The 13914-nt window shown below is 39.9% G+C and overlaps 1 long non-coding RNA gene across 1 annotated transcript in view; it reads left to right on the top strand.

Moving 5' to 3' along the window:
• The first annotated feature begins 11392 nt into the window (after window positions 1-11392).
• Window positions 11393-13914, top strand: part of LOC130181578 (uncharacterized) — a 56930-nt gene continuing 54408 nt past the window's right edge. Inside the window, exon 1 of the long non-coding RNA XR_008829602.1 lies at window positions 11393-11533. This is a non-coding gene — a long non-coding RNA (uncharacterized LOC130181578). The remainder of the gene's footprint in view (window positions 11534-13914) is intronic.

The raw sequence follows: 13914 nt of genomic DNA, 5'->3' as shown, positions 1-13914 counted from the left end.
TAGCTAGCTAGTCAATACTTAACTACGTAACTGTGAACGTACAGTGTGATGTATGTGAACTTCAGGCTGTCAGTAAATAAAAGCTACCGACTCCTCAAGACCCAAGTTCCCGCGTTTCCCCTGTGCTTCCCAACTACAGTCCATTATTCTACACTGTCACTGGAGTGTGTCGTCGTCAGTGTGTAAGTAACTCCATGGGTGTTATGTTACATGTATGTTTTCATTAGTAACTGGCTATCGAGGGCGTGATGATGTTAGCTAACATGCTGCTACCGATATTAGGAATGTGTTCAGTAATTGTTGCTATGGCTAGTTGGCTTACTGTTGACACTGCCGTGGAGCATATCACTGCAATGCCAGTTTGGGTAAAGAGTTGGTCCTGGATTATTAGTTTTTTGGATCTCATGTACACAGGTTAACACGGTGAGCTGGCTGACTGTTAGCTAGCTAGCTAACTATGTAATCGGGGGTTGGAAAGCTAAGGGAGCTACTAACCGGCTCATGAGCCAGACTCGCTTCGCCTGAAGTCAACATTTGTTGTGTTGTAAAATCTTAGCCACTTATTTCACGAACTTTAATAGTAGAACCAAAGGTTCATTTTTAATTTCTGTTTGCTGGCCTGAATTTCAAAAGTCAACAAAATATGTAATTTGCCCAAACTTTTGCATTCAACTGCACTTACAAGGATATATTCACAGTTATTATAAACATTTGCTGTATTTCCTTGTTTCCAGCTTCAAAATGTGAGGCTTTGTCAATTTTCTCTGTTTTGTATCACTACAAATTGAATATGTTCAAGTTTTGGACCTTTGTTTGGACATTTTATAGTCTGAAGATTAATTGATAAATAGTACAATTAATCAACTGATGAACTGTTAAGGAAGTCTTAGTTGCAACCTTATGCAAATTTCTCAAGATGGGCTGATTCTGTCATTTTGCTTTTGAGAAGACTGTTACTGACGTGTAATTGCTTTTGCTGCTTTTCCCCTGGCATGTTGTGTGAAACATTTTTTAAAGGGTATAAATTAATTTAGTCACTGGTCACTTCAAGGCTGTTTATACATTTAAAGTCTTAAAGATGTAACTTGGTTTTAGGTCTCTATTATAACTTAAACCTTAGGAACCCAGTTTTGAGGTTTGGCAGAATAACATTAGGCTTGTCTTCTCCTCGGCATTAACCTGGCTTTGTTTGGGTCTGTGCAAGTGTCCCAGTAAGCCGTGACAGTGAGCAAACATACACAATGCGATCGTTCAACTATCATAAATTTTAATGTTTACACCTGTGCCTCTCCTACGGTGACATGTTCAAATTTGTGTAAGGCAGGGCATCATAGGACCTCTCTGTCTCACCCACTCAGTATAGTGTTTAGCTGTGTGAAATTTCTGTGGCTGCTTTGACATGTGTTGTGTTCATGTTAGCATTTTGTAGTCCTTGTGTGTAAAACAATCTGTAATGGGTAAATTATCTTAGCAGTAGGCATCTAGTGCCCTTTTGATTAATGCAGCCTAGAAAACTTCTCTGAAATGGGAATGTGGCGTGTTTGTGTGTCCTTAGGTCAATATGAGTGCATGTGCGAGCAGTATGTGGCAAAGTTTGCGGTCACAATGCATTTTATAAAAGAATTTAGTTTGAATGTTATTTGTGAAAATTGTGCAGAATCTAAAGGTGAATGGTATGTTTCTGATTAGGAGTTGTCACATTGTCAACTTAAACAAAAGGGGGGAGAAATGGGTATAAAAGTGTTTTAGATTTTTGCCATTCAGTTGTGCCAGAAAAACAAGTTTTGATTAGAGCTTTTGTAGAGGAATAATATTGGTTCTCTGAACTCTGTGGGTTGAAATGTTCATGTCTTTTGCATTTTAAACTACCTCTCCTTGGCGTTGAGGGGTTCACTTAAATATCTGATATCCAAGGTTGGCAGGGATGCAGTAGTGAAATGGGTGTTCCAAATTGGAAGAGAAGAGGGGAACAACTGGCTAGAAATAAACACAAATGAAATTAAAAAATGTTTTGGTTTCCTTAAAAAGCAGATCTTTGGTTATGATCTTTACTCTTAAAAATATGTTTCGCAACATTTTCTCTATAGACTTTTTTAAGAGGGACAATTTGTCTCTAATTCAAACCACACCACACTATGTTCCCCCCTCATAGCAACCCCTCCTGAGTATCACAAAACATTCATCAGGCCTGACTCCCTGACCTCTCTGCATCCCCAGCCCCCTGGCCAATCAGAATCAAACCAGACAGCGTCTCTCTGTCTGTAAGTTTTGTACACGTACATAAAAGCCTTCTTTCCCCTCAAGAGTGCTTACACCCCCAAAGCCACACACCCCCTTAAAAACCAACATTGGCACTGCTATGCACATTAATGACCCCCCCCCCCCAACCTTCCTCCCTCCCCCTCTCGCAACACTCCACATCCAGGTGATAAATGAGGTTGCCCCAGTGTGTGGTATCAGGTCAGAGGTCGACTTAACAGTTCTTGTGGGGTTTTGAGGGCAAATGGAAGTCACTGGGACATGGGTTACCAGTCTGGTCAAACCGCTGCCTCGTTTCCCAGTACTGCCATCACAGCTCTGTGCCTGTCTGTTCCAGCAGAGGGGGACAGAGACTCATTTAATTGCTCATTCCTCCCCAAACAATGGAGGTGTTTCTTTGACATAGTATAAAAGATACTTTGATGGAGTGCAACAAACATTTATCAATAATTTACAAAAATTACAAATGTTTTACCCCCTGGGAAATGCCACACTTAAAGAGCTTCACAGTGTGCCAATTGGCATCAAGGAAAATTCCAACCAGTAGCAGTAGATTATTGGACATTGGTAATTTGGGGGTTTTAGACTGTTGATTGGGAAAGAACAAGCTATTGAAAGACGTCAACATGATATTTTGGAAATTGAAGGTGCATTTTTCATTTCATCATTTTATTAAATTGAAAGCAAAAAGCAAAGCATGCCAAATGTTTTCCAGCTTCTAAGTTTTGCCTTTTTGGTGGTTTTCTTAGGCTTCTATGATCGTAAGTTGAATATCTTTTTCAGATGCTGACCTTTTTTTTAAAAAATTATTTTAAATTTTTTTTTACAGCAAAGTAAGTATGTAAAGTAATTTATTTATTTATTTTTTTATAAAGTGAACCATTTTTATGTAGTACTAGAAATTTGGTTGTGCAAAAGTAAAAATTATAGTATCAAAGTTATAATGGCGTGTACAAACAACTGTAATAATTGGTTATTTTAACTGTATTTTATAGTCTTTTGCTGTGAGGTTGGACATCTTCATGCCAGCTGTGTCAGAGTGTTCATCCATCCTGTATTTAGTGGCCTGCCAAAAGCCAATTTTGTGAATTGTAAATTAATCATTTAGTTGATTAAAAAAAATAGATAATTGGAATCTATTAAGGTAATGGGTTAATTGTCTAAGTCATTTTATAATGACTCAGGAATGGAAAACAAATCATAAATGTGAGGATTTGCTGCTTTTCATTGTCTTACAAAAGTCAGCTTGGATTGTAGGAATTTATGATGGCAGATTAATTGATGATGACAATAACTTTTAGTTTAGTTTTTAGTTTCCCAAAATTTTCTCCTGCTTTACCTTAAACCACAAAATTGTTGCTTAAACCTAGCTAGAAAATGCTCATTTGTGTCATTTGGCTGTGTGTGTTTGTGTGTGTGTGCGTGTGTGCCTGTGCGTGTGTAAGGTCAGCATTGGGGTCATCAGTGTTTAGTCTGTGGGTTTCTCCAGAGTGGCGACTCCAGCTTCCTGTCCACATTGCCGAGATTTATATGTAAACCTTCTCAACTGGGACCTTCTTGGTAAACACACATATATACATGTACAGTACAATAATTTTCAGTATTACGAGTGTGATTGTAATACAGACAAGATGCTGTTAGTGGAATTTTAAATTCGTAGCTATCACTTTGGAATAGATTTTGCTACCTTACTGTAATTATAACTGTAAAGAACTGAGATTATGGTGGAAACCTGAGATAGAGATGAAACTCTAAAGACAAAGAACAAGCATACATAGAGGTTGTGAAATTTTTAATTGGGTAGATTCAAAACAATCCCTCCTCATAATGGCATTGCCTTATGACAGTATCTTTGACAGAAGTGTCAACTTTAATAACATTAACTCTTTTTTCCAATCCAGATAGAATATTAACACAGGTATCTACAGCCTCAAACTCAATACACAACTCATGTCCAGCTTGGCCCCCAAAAGCCTGCAGTACTATCAAAACACACACTCTCAAACACAGCTTGGCCTCCATGGCTCCAGCAGGCATAGTAATGGTTCTGGGAGCCAGACTCCGTCTCCGTCGCCAGGGCCCGGCTCCAGCCCCTGTGTGTGCGACAGCAATTTCCTAAAGAATCCACAGCAAGCGCAACACTTCTCCTTTTATTTTTACAAAAACACCACTGCCCCCCACCACACACGTGCACACACGCACAACACTACCACTTCTGAGAAACACAGAGCAGTCACTTGCAATTACAGCTCATCCAAGAGTATGATATACAGTCCTGTCAAATAGCCAGCGGGCCCACAAGGGAAGCAGAGGGTCTTTCTTTTTTTCTTGTTTGACCATGCTCAGTCAGTCTATCTCTGCCTGCACCAATGCTCAGTGTACTTATGAAATTCAAGAGCACAATGCATTGATTTTACCTGAAACACGGATTTTATTGTTAAACTCTTCTGTTGTTAACCATGTCTGGCTCAGTTCCTGCCTTGGCTCAGTTCACAACTTACACAAAATCCAATTGCAAATTTCAGTGGCTTGTGATCAGTACAACCAATACATAATTCCCTTCCCACCTCTTTCATTTGAAGAATTTTTAGATGCCCAAAGAAGTAAAATGATCCATAATTCACATGGAAAAAAGCACTTTCCCTTGCCCTAAATCGAGCACTTTTGGAGATCTGGAGGTAAATTTCTGTCTGAATGTGCATCACAACAAAAAACACCCACCACTCCAGGTGAACAGCCTGATGGTGAAAGAAATGTAAATAATGTTGATGATGCATGTTGTTGTACTCTCAATTTTAAGGGCCAAAATGGTAAAAGTAATTTCCAAAAATGATACACAATTGCTGATTGCTTATCTACACTGATGGAAGGCCCCATCACATGTAGGCTATCATGTTACACACATCAGAGGGCCCAAACATTTGCAATTATTCATGACAGATCTGACATAAACAGCTTATCATCTCTGTCTAAAGCTTTCTGTAAACAAATCCACTGGTGATCAACCAACCTGACTTAATCTCCCACTTAGATTTCCAAACAAACCCTGTGTCACACTCACACACACACACACACACACACACACACACACACACACACACACACACACACACACACACAAATGCGTCACAGATCTTAAATCTGAGTCCGTCAGCAGAGAACAAGCAGAAGTTTATGAGATTAGACGTTTGGCATCAACTATCAAAGCGAGCAACAGCAGAAACAGTGTTTGGTAAAAAGGGATCTGTGTGTTTGTGTGCATGTGTGTATGTTGTGTGTGGGAGGGTGGGGGGTGAGTGTGGCCCCATCTAAACAAGCTCCAACAGCCGCTTTGTTGCCGAGTTGCTCCAGGAGAGCGTGTTGATGGAACCGCATCGATGTTCGGATTAGGGCACGCCTCCGTGATCAAGTGCTCAAACACTAGATAAGAGCGACAGAAACACCCTTTAATCCTGGCTAACCCTTTTCTAAATAGGATGGGATCCTAGCAAGATCACTGGAGGGGAGGAGGGCTGTAAAAAGCAGCTCAAAGTTTAGCTTGGTATGGACACTGTGATTTATTTTATTTTAAACAGCAAAATAGAGCTTGTGTACATATATAAATGTAAATTACCGACTGAGGTTAAATACGAAAAATACAAGAGAAAAAATATCCCACAGACTTGATTGACGCTATTGTAAAGGAATATTTTGACATCTTGGGAAATATGTTTATTTGCTTTTTTGCTCACAGTTAGATGAGCTCAATACCGCTCTCATGTCTGTGCAATAATATGAAGCTGGAGCAGCTGTTAGCTTAGCACAAAGTCCGGAAATGAGGTCCAAACGTAACGCGATCCACCTGGCAACATCTCCCAATGAACATGATATTTCTTGTTTGTTTAATCTGTGTGAAAACTTTGTATAAATAATCACTTCTGCGTGTTATGTGACAGATAATTCATTGACTAGTGAGCTTTAAGGTGCCACTATACTCCATCAGAGCTGCTTGTTGGATGGTTGAAAGATGCCAGCTGTGCAGAGGTGGCAAAGGTTTGAACTTGTCTGTCAAGCTCTTTTTACTTTGTTATACAACTATTTGTCACTTTTTATGTGCACAACCGAGTGTAAGCTTATGAATACCTTCCAGGAGAAACTGTCTGAAAATGTGCGGCATTACCTTCACATCTAAACAATATAGCGTCCCTCTCCTCTCTGTGACAGGCAGCTTTTCACCCGAACTTCGAGTGTGGCTGTTTGAAACGGCTATAAACACTTTCTGATTTGGTCGAACAACAAATCGTACTAATCAGTTTTTTCCACCATAAAATCTGCAAGCTTTATAGGTGCTGGTACTTTTTGGACAAAGCCAGACTAGCTGTTTCCCATTTTCCAAGCTTTAAGCTTAAACAACGTGTACACCCATCCACCACTCTGACCTCCACACACTTAGCGGGTGTTCAGACTGAATCAAAACAATGCAATGACAACAATGTGCTGTATTTACAGTGTAAGATGTATTCTGTCCAATCTTGGTAATTTCACATCAGCTAAATGTAGCTCCTTAAAAGTTTTTCTAGTCTGACAATCATGTATCACGTATCGCTTGGACCAGTACCATCCACAGCTCTTTTAAAACCACTTCCTTTCCATTTCAGTGTAGGTGAGAAATGACGGGAGGGAGACACACACATGATTAAAGGTTCTGGCGTGTGTATTTTGAAATGACAAAAGAAAAAACTGTCCATCCGTTCCCAAGTTTAGGTCCTTCTTTCTCTCTCTCTCCATTTTCATTTTCACCCCTTGTTTCGCACGATTGTGCCACAAAACTGTTGAAATTGGATGTTAAAATACCTTTGCTTTAGCAACCTGTCAGCTTCAGACTGACGTGTGAAAAGGTAATACAAGCTAGGCTTTTACTCTCACTGAGGACCCCCCCCCCCACTTCCTCACAGCTTCAATGGCTGCACCAAATTCACACTATCCTTTTCCAAACCATCCTAAACCAATGAAGACCACAAGCCAAGTGTTTTAACACCTCATTAGAGCAAAAAAAGCCAGCAAATCTTTGTGGTGATTTGCCTTATTTGTCTGACAAAATATCCAAGAACAGGGAGTAAAAAATATTAAATGTGATAAATTTATTTCCCGCTGGCATCACGCCTGTTGAAAGGAAATCTGCAGGGGATGAACTATGAACAGAACCACCTTCCAATCTTATTCAGTACAACAACTCCTGTTACGTAGATTTTTAAGCCTGAAAAAAATTTGTCGATTAATGATTAATGAGTGATTTATCCAACGAAAATTCCAAAAATTCACTTGTTCCAGCTTCTCCAGTGTCAAGATTTGCTGCTGTTTTTATATCAGTGTAAATTGAATAGTTTTGGTTTTGGGCTGTTGGTCGGACACAATAAGCAATTTGAAGACGTCACCTTGGACTCTGGGAAACGATGAAGGACGTGTTTTACTTTTTCTGACATTTTATAGATTAAATGAAGAAAATAATCAGCATTTTAATCAATAAAGAAAATAATAATTTGTTGCAGCTTTAAATATTTTGGCGATTTCTCTGATGTTGTAATATCTTTATTTCCATTTTTTCTGTCAGTTTGTGAGGATCTACTTGTAACCATTTCCATTTTCTGTCTGAGTCTGAGCTGTTGCACACTGTAGTTGCACTGGCTGCTAGTGGACTGCAAAAACACCCAATGTGAGGTGAAAATTGAAGCTTGAAAAGGAACATTGTGTTCAGTCTGAACAGTCTCAACAAGTGACCAGGGAGTTGGGTTAACCCACCTTTAATGGTGGGGGCAGTAGTGGCCTTGCACTTGGAGAAGTAGGCTTAGGGCTGTTGCCAGTTTGATCCCCCAGACTGGCCAGAACCTGGGTGAGGAAAGTAAAGTGTTCCTGCCTCATTATAAACACTGAGGTGAGACCCTTAACCCCCTCCTGCTCCAGTGCTGCATCCCTGCTCATCAGATCAGTCTGTGGTTGTTCTTCCAGGTGTGACTGTGTGCAAACAAGGCATTCCTGAACAGCAGGCCATTGCTCTCAGTGAATAGCGTGCGGTTGTGCACAGTTTACCAACTTAAGGGCTGTATTAAAATGTAATGACACACATCCATAGTGAACATCCTAGTTAACGCTGAGGGAGGGCATGTCCACTAGATACAACACTCACTAATGAAGCATTTCTTTTGCAGATACACCTTGTTCTTTCTAAATGTATTGACTAGAAACACTCAATTAGGATGACATGAGTTGTTGACAAGAAAAACGGCAAGTCATTACATCTCACACATGACAACAACCCCTGAGTGCCCCCTTACAAACGAGGATTGTTAATTCCTGTGTCTAGATTAAAAACACCTGTTGGTAAACAAGACAATTATTCTGTTCAGTCCAATGGGGAGTGGTGCGTTAATCATACATGCATCCTCCCGTGTTAAAAGGCAACCTGATATTCCCCCACAGGATTCTCACTGATTAACTCGATACTCCTGACTGTTTAAAATTCATCCCACCAATGAGCAAGAAACTGATCTCCTGTGCGTGCGTGCGTGCGTGCGTGCGTGTGTGTGTGTGTGCGTGCGTGCGCGTGTGTGTGCGCGCAATTGTGCTCTTTCTCCCAAGATCCTGGAAAGTGTATGCATAAAATATCCCAGTCCCTAGCGTCAGCACAATTAGCCGTTAAATAAAATGCCTACTCCTCGATGCTTTTGCAACATTTTAATTAGACAAACCAGCTGAAGTGAGGGCCCGTTTTAGTAAAATAAACAGCCCTGTTTGCCAAGGAAAAGCTCCCTGGAGGGAAAGGCACTAAGTTAGGTTGCTTGGGGCAGGAAATGGAGGGATGGCAGCAGTTTACCCGAGGAGATAAAAGATGTTTGCTTCTTTGAAAAAGAGAAAATATCTAAACACTTCCTTAAGCCACCAGAGTACCTGTTCCGTCTCAGCACCCTGTGTCTACTTTAGTATTGCTGCATGTATCTGCCTCAGGTCTACCGAGGGAAATTCCTGGAAATTTACTGTGGATCAGAGAAAACCCCCTTCTGGCTTATGACTGTTACGGTCCTTGTATACTTGGATTGTATTACAAGGTGCAGTACTGAGGAATAGTGAGGACTCTCAGTGTTAAGAGAATATCTATTATCTAACAAATACATAAGAAGAGGGTCCAAACTACTGTATAACGTCAGCTAATTGCTTTTCATTTACCCTCATTATATTGATTGTTTACATGCAAAGATGTCATCTTGACATTGATGCTGAATTAAATTGAAGGTTTTAATTGCTGAAGTCATAGAAATGTCATAGTTTAACGTGGAGAGAACTTAATTACAATAACTCATAACTGTAATTGAGTAGCCCTTTCTTGTATTTTTGAATAATTTATTGCAAATTTTTTTGCAAAAAAACCCAAGTTGTTTTTAAGAAAGCTGAACTGAACATGGTCGCTGCTTTAGAGTGCATCACTGAACTGAGAGAGGGTAGGAGGGATGAGTGTACACGCTAATAGTTATAGTCAAGATGCCAAATTGGCCCTCTCACAGTGACCTTGTTTAATTACATTTTTTATGGTGTCTTTGGAGGAGCTACTTTTGTACTTGAGGAGCTGTCAACACAATCTTTCTTGCACTTAAGCAATATTTAAATTAAGCAAAAGTTCCTTTTTTGTGTGTAGGGTATTCTACCTAACAGAATATTAATTTTGTGTAACTCGCATCCACCGGATTGAACTGAAATGCACTGAATTAGATATTTTGAGACACAATCAGAAGCTCTGCCACAAAAGCACACGTTGATATTTTGCTGTAAAGTTTTTTTCTCCACCAAGAGCCACGTACCCGTTCCATGTTACATTTCCTGTCCCACAATCTGCCTTTTCACCAGTGTCTATCCTCCCCTTAACCCCCGTATTTCCCCATTGTATACACATAATGAGCCAAAAGACAAAAAAATCCATAGAAATGCTGGAAATTCCAACTTTTCTTTTCCTCCCCTGTTCAGATACGTCTAAAATATCTGTCATTTCAAATGTGTATCCTGGTAGAGACAAGTAGTGGAGCCTGAATGGGGATGTAAATTTGCATCACACAGTTTGTGTTCTCCTAGATAAGAGATCAAGATTTACTTGCACACATCAGGGAGTGGCTCTACACTGTGCTTTATTGTCATGGTGCTTGCTAATGAGATTGCTCCTCCTTTTACCCTCATTCCTCGTCCTTCCTTCCTGCCTTTCCATCTCCTTGTCCGGCTGTGTCACTGTGGCAAAGGGAGAATAACCCCCCCGTCCCTCTATCTGCCTTTGTATTAAACTTGTATTTTAGCCCCTTAAATTTTCCATTCATACTTCTCTTATTTCTCTTCTCATCCTTTATCCTCTCTAACTTTTGCACTTCCGTTTAAAGCATGTCATATTGCCGTCCTCCATCTCTTGTCAACTATTCTCATTCCTCTTCTCCACTGTGTTCCCATCTCTCCCCTTTTTTTCCCAGACTTTTCTTGAAGTGACAACTGGCATACTGTCATATCTGTAATCATGTTGTCAGGGCCATTTTCAAACATTGTCAGACGTTTTGTTCCGTAGAGGCTCTAAGGTGGGAAATATGTCAGAGCTCTAAGAATCAAACAAGAGTATTGCCAACGAGGACAAAAGAATGACTTACACTATCTTGGGCATTTTTGACTGAGGTGTGGCTGTGTGTTGCAGAAATACAGTGTATTTATTTAAATATTTGCATTTGTGATTTCCTGATACAGGGATATCCAGTGTTACCATTTCTATGTTCCCTCAATGTGTTTGTTAGAACATGCGATTAAATTGAGTGGGGAATGGGAAATTCCTACATTTTCACCAGTTCCCCACAGTTACAGTATATTTTGTCAAAATGTGACTAGGACAAAATGCACGTGAATAATCAGTATAATTCAGGTTAATTGCACGTGCCATTTTTGTTTTAGCTTCACTTTGAACACTCACTCTCTATTTAATGTTGAAGTGCCCTTGAGCAAAATCCTGAACCTGCTCCAGGGTTAGCACACCTCCCTCCTCTGACCATACAACTTGTAACATGAGACTGAACACACTCATAACTTGTTCATACTGACCATGATGCTGACTGTCTTTCACTCTCCATTGCAGGGAATTGTGTTCACAGTGGTTCCACTGGGGGGCAGTATAGCCCCAGTAGTAAGCTGCTGGAGCACCGACAAGAACTCCTCCTGGATGTCCTCAAGTGTGGTGTTGCCCTCTGAGGGAAGAAGTGGAGGGGAAAGTCACCTACACCAAGTATGTCAACTTTTTTATTTCTGAAATGAAAATAAAAATTGTTCTAATCTTTTCTGAATGAAAACAGTCAAAATACGTAATTAAGAATAGTATCAGACCTTCAAGTTATACGAATTCTGCAAAAGAAAACAAGTCATTATAATTCTATTGAATTGATAGAAGTGACACAAGAAACTAGAAGTCAGATTGTTTAGCTGCAAAGATGCAGAGCTCTTGCACCACAAATTAATTTCTTACTTAGAATTATTTTAATTATTAATTAGTTGTCATAAAAAAAATCTAGCTATTTTGTTTGTTAATTTTTTGTATTTTTGAAGATTGCACCGTCTGGTTTTAAGCTGCTGGAGGAGCCAGTAAAAATCTTTACTGTCTGTCTTTATTTTCTTTACTTCTTTCTTCTGCACTTATACTTTCCCAGTGCTCAGTCAGTGTGTCTTGTGTCTTTGCTGCTGCTATTTACAGCCACATAATACTAGCTAGATAAACTCTTTTGATGTGCCGCAATCTCAGATCTCTTCTCTCTGTCTTTGATGGGAATAGGTTTAGACATGGCAATCAAGACGTATTCACGTGAAGGGCATTGATTGATTCTTAGATTATCTTTCAATGCAAAGTTTAGATTTCTTTCTTTAAAAGGGTTTATTTTGAACATGGTCACAATCAGCTGTGTTTTCAGCCAAAATAGTTTCCATGATGGGAATTAGCTACACAGACAAAGTCAGGATAAAGTGAGTGGAGTTCAGGGCTGCCCAAAGAAGGTTTGTGGCCCTCTGAGAAATTATTCTTGGCCCTTAGGGTCTCTGAAGTGTAATAGGATATATTATTTAGTTGGCTATTATTCAAAGTAATCATTTTTGAGAATTACCAGGCAGCTTTAAGTTAAGTTTTGACACTAAAATTGACATTTAGATGTAAAACCCGGATCAACTACAATAAATGTACAGAAAGTTGCCTTGGCAGTGATGCTGAGAATAAACACATACACACTACTTTAACTATTCATATTGAGACAACAGGACTGTACACAGAAGCTGGGAGGCAAGACATATACCAGACGATACAGCAGACATATCAAGCTGCAAGCGTAGGTTCAGCATCCAGTGACAGATATTGTTTTTCAATACCATGTTCCTGAGAGAGGATGAGACAGAGATAGGGGTGTGTGATAGTTCGTCAGTCCAAACAGAGTCATAAAGCACTGCATGGTTAAGCCTGATGAATTAATAACAGGGAGGCAGATGGGTCCCAGGGGCACTGTGGGAGCAGAGCAGCATGGAGAGCAGAGAGAACGCACGTCGCACAGAGAGAGACACATATGCATGTACAGAATACAGACAGATTACACATGCACTCACTACTCTGCCACAATCACTCAAGGTTAAAGTGAATCAAACATTTGATTCATAACTCATGTCTCCCTTTTGTAAAACCCACCCTTTGTTTACTTGACACGTACAAGTAATTACAGTGACAGCTATTCATATACTGATGAAAGTGTTGATCATTGCTTGTTGAACATGATCTGTTGATGCTTTGGCAGACCTAATGAAGGCCAGTGCAGGTCACAACACTGATGAATAAACCCATCAAAGAGCATCGATGTAGCATGAAAGCGTATTTTTCATGTTAATTGTTTTGTCTTTTGCAAGTTCCTGCTCAGCATTTCAGTTTTGTATACACGCAGACGTAAACGCTTTGTCTCTGTACCTGTTAGGTCTTTATGTTTGGGAATGAGTGAGTGTAGCTGGTACTCAGGTCTAATGATCAGCATCTGAATCACTTTAATTGCCACGTTCAATTAAAGCTGCTTAGGGTTACAATTTATTGTTGTTAAGATGCACCAGTCTTGTCAGGGTAAATCATAAAATCTTCCATTACACTCTTATTTTCTCATTATCTCCTCCTTTCGTGACCTGGAAGCTGTTGTTTTCCATCTTGCTTACTATCCCAGTACTAGAGGAACAAGTAACTGTGGTGGAGAAAAACAAGAGCTCGTTTTCTGGCTTTGGTTCTTTTTTTTTCTCCTATTGCATCTGAAGAAGAAAAGATTTTGTAATATAGTATATTCTAAAATCAGGCGTCATTTGCTGCAGAATCGGGCCCGTGCAGGTTCAGCATCACAGAATGCTGCTGCAAGGACGACAGGCGCTCACTTACATTACGAAACACGGTGTAATACATACAGTGGACTCACCAAGGCACTGATGTAGTGTAATGGTGATGGTGGGCGCGAGCTGATGACACACCACAATGAGTTGCCAGCAGAGGCTGTGTGGTAATTTATGATGGGCAGACAGGTCAAGGTTGCCATGTAATCTTCTGTCTAATGGAGAGCAATATAAGTGTGTATGTGTGGTGAGATGGGAAGTAGATGTTATATA

This window comes from Seriola aureovittata, chromosome 14 (genome assembly GCF_021018895.1).
Source record: "Seriola aureovittata isolate HTS-2021-v1 ecotype China chromosome 14, ASM2101889v1, whole genome shotgun sequence".
NCBI lineage: Eukaryota > Metazoa > Chordata > Actinopteri > Carangiformes > Carangidae > Seriola > Seriola aureovittata.
The sequence above is the reverse complement of the archived record's forward strand: the minus strand, read 5'-3'. Positions and strand labels throughout refer to the sequence as shown.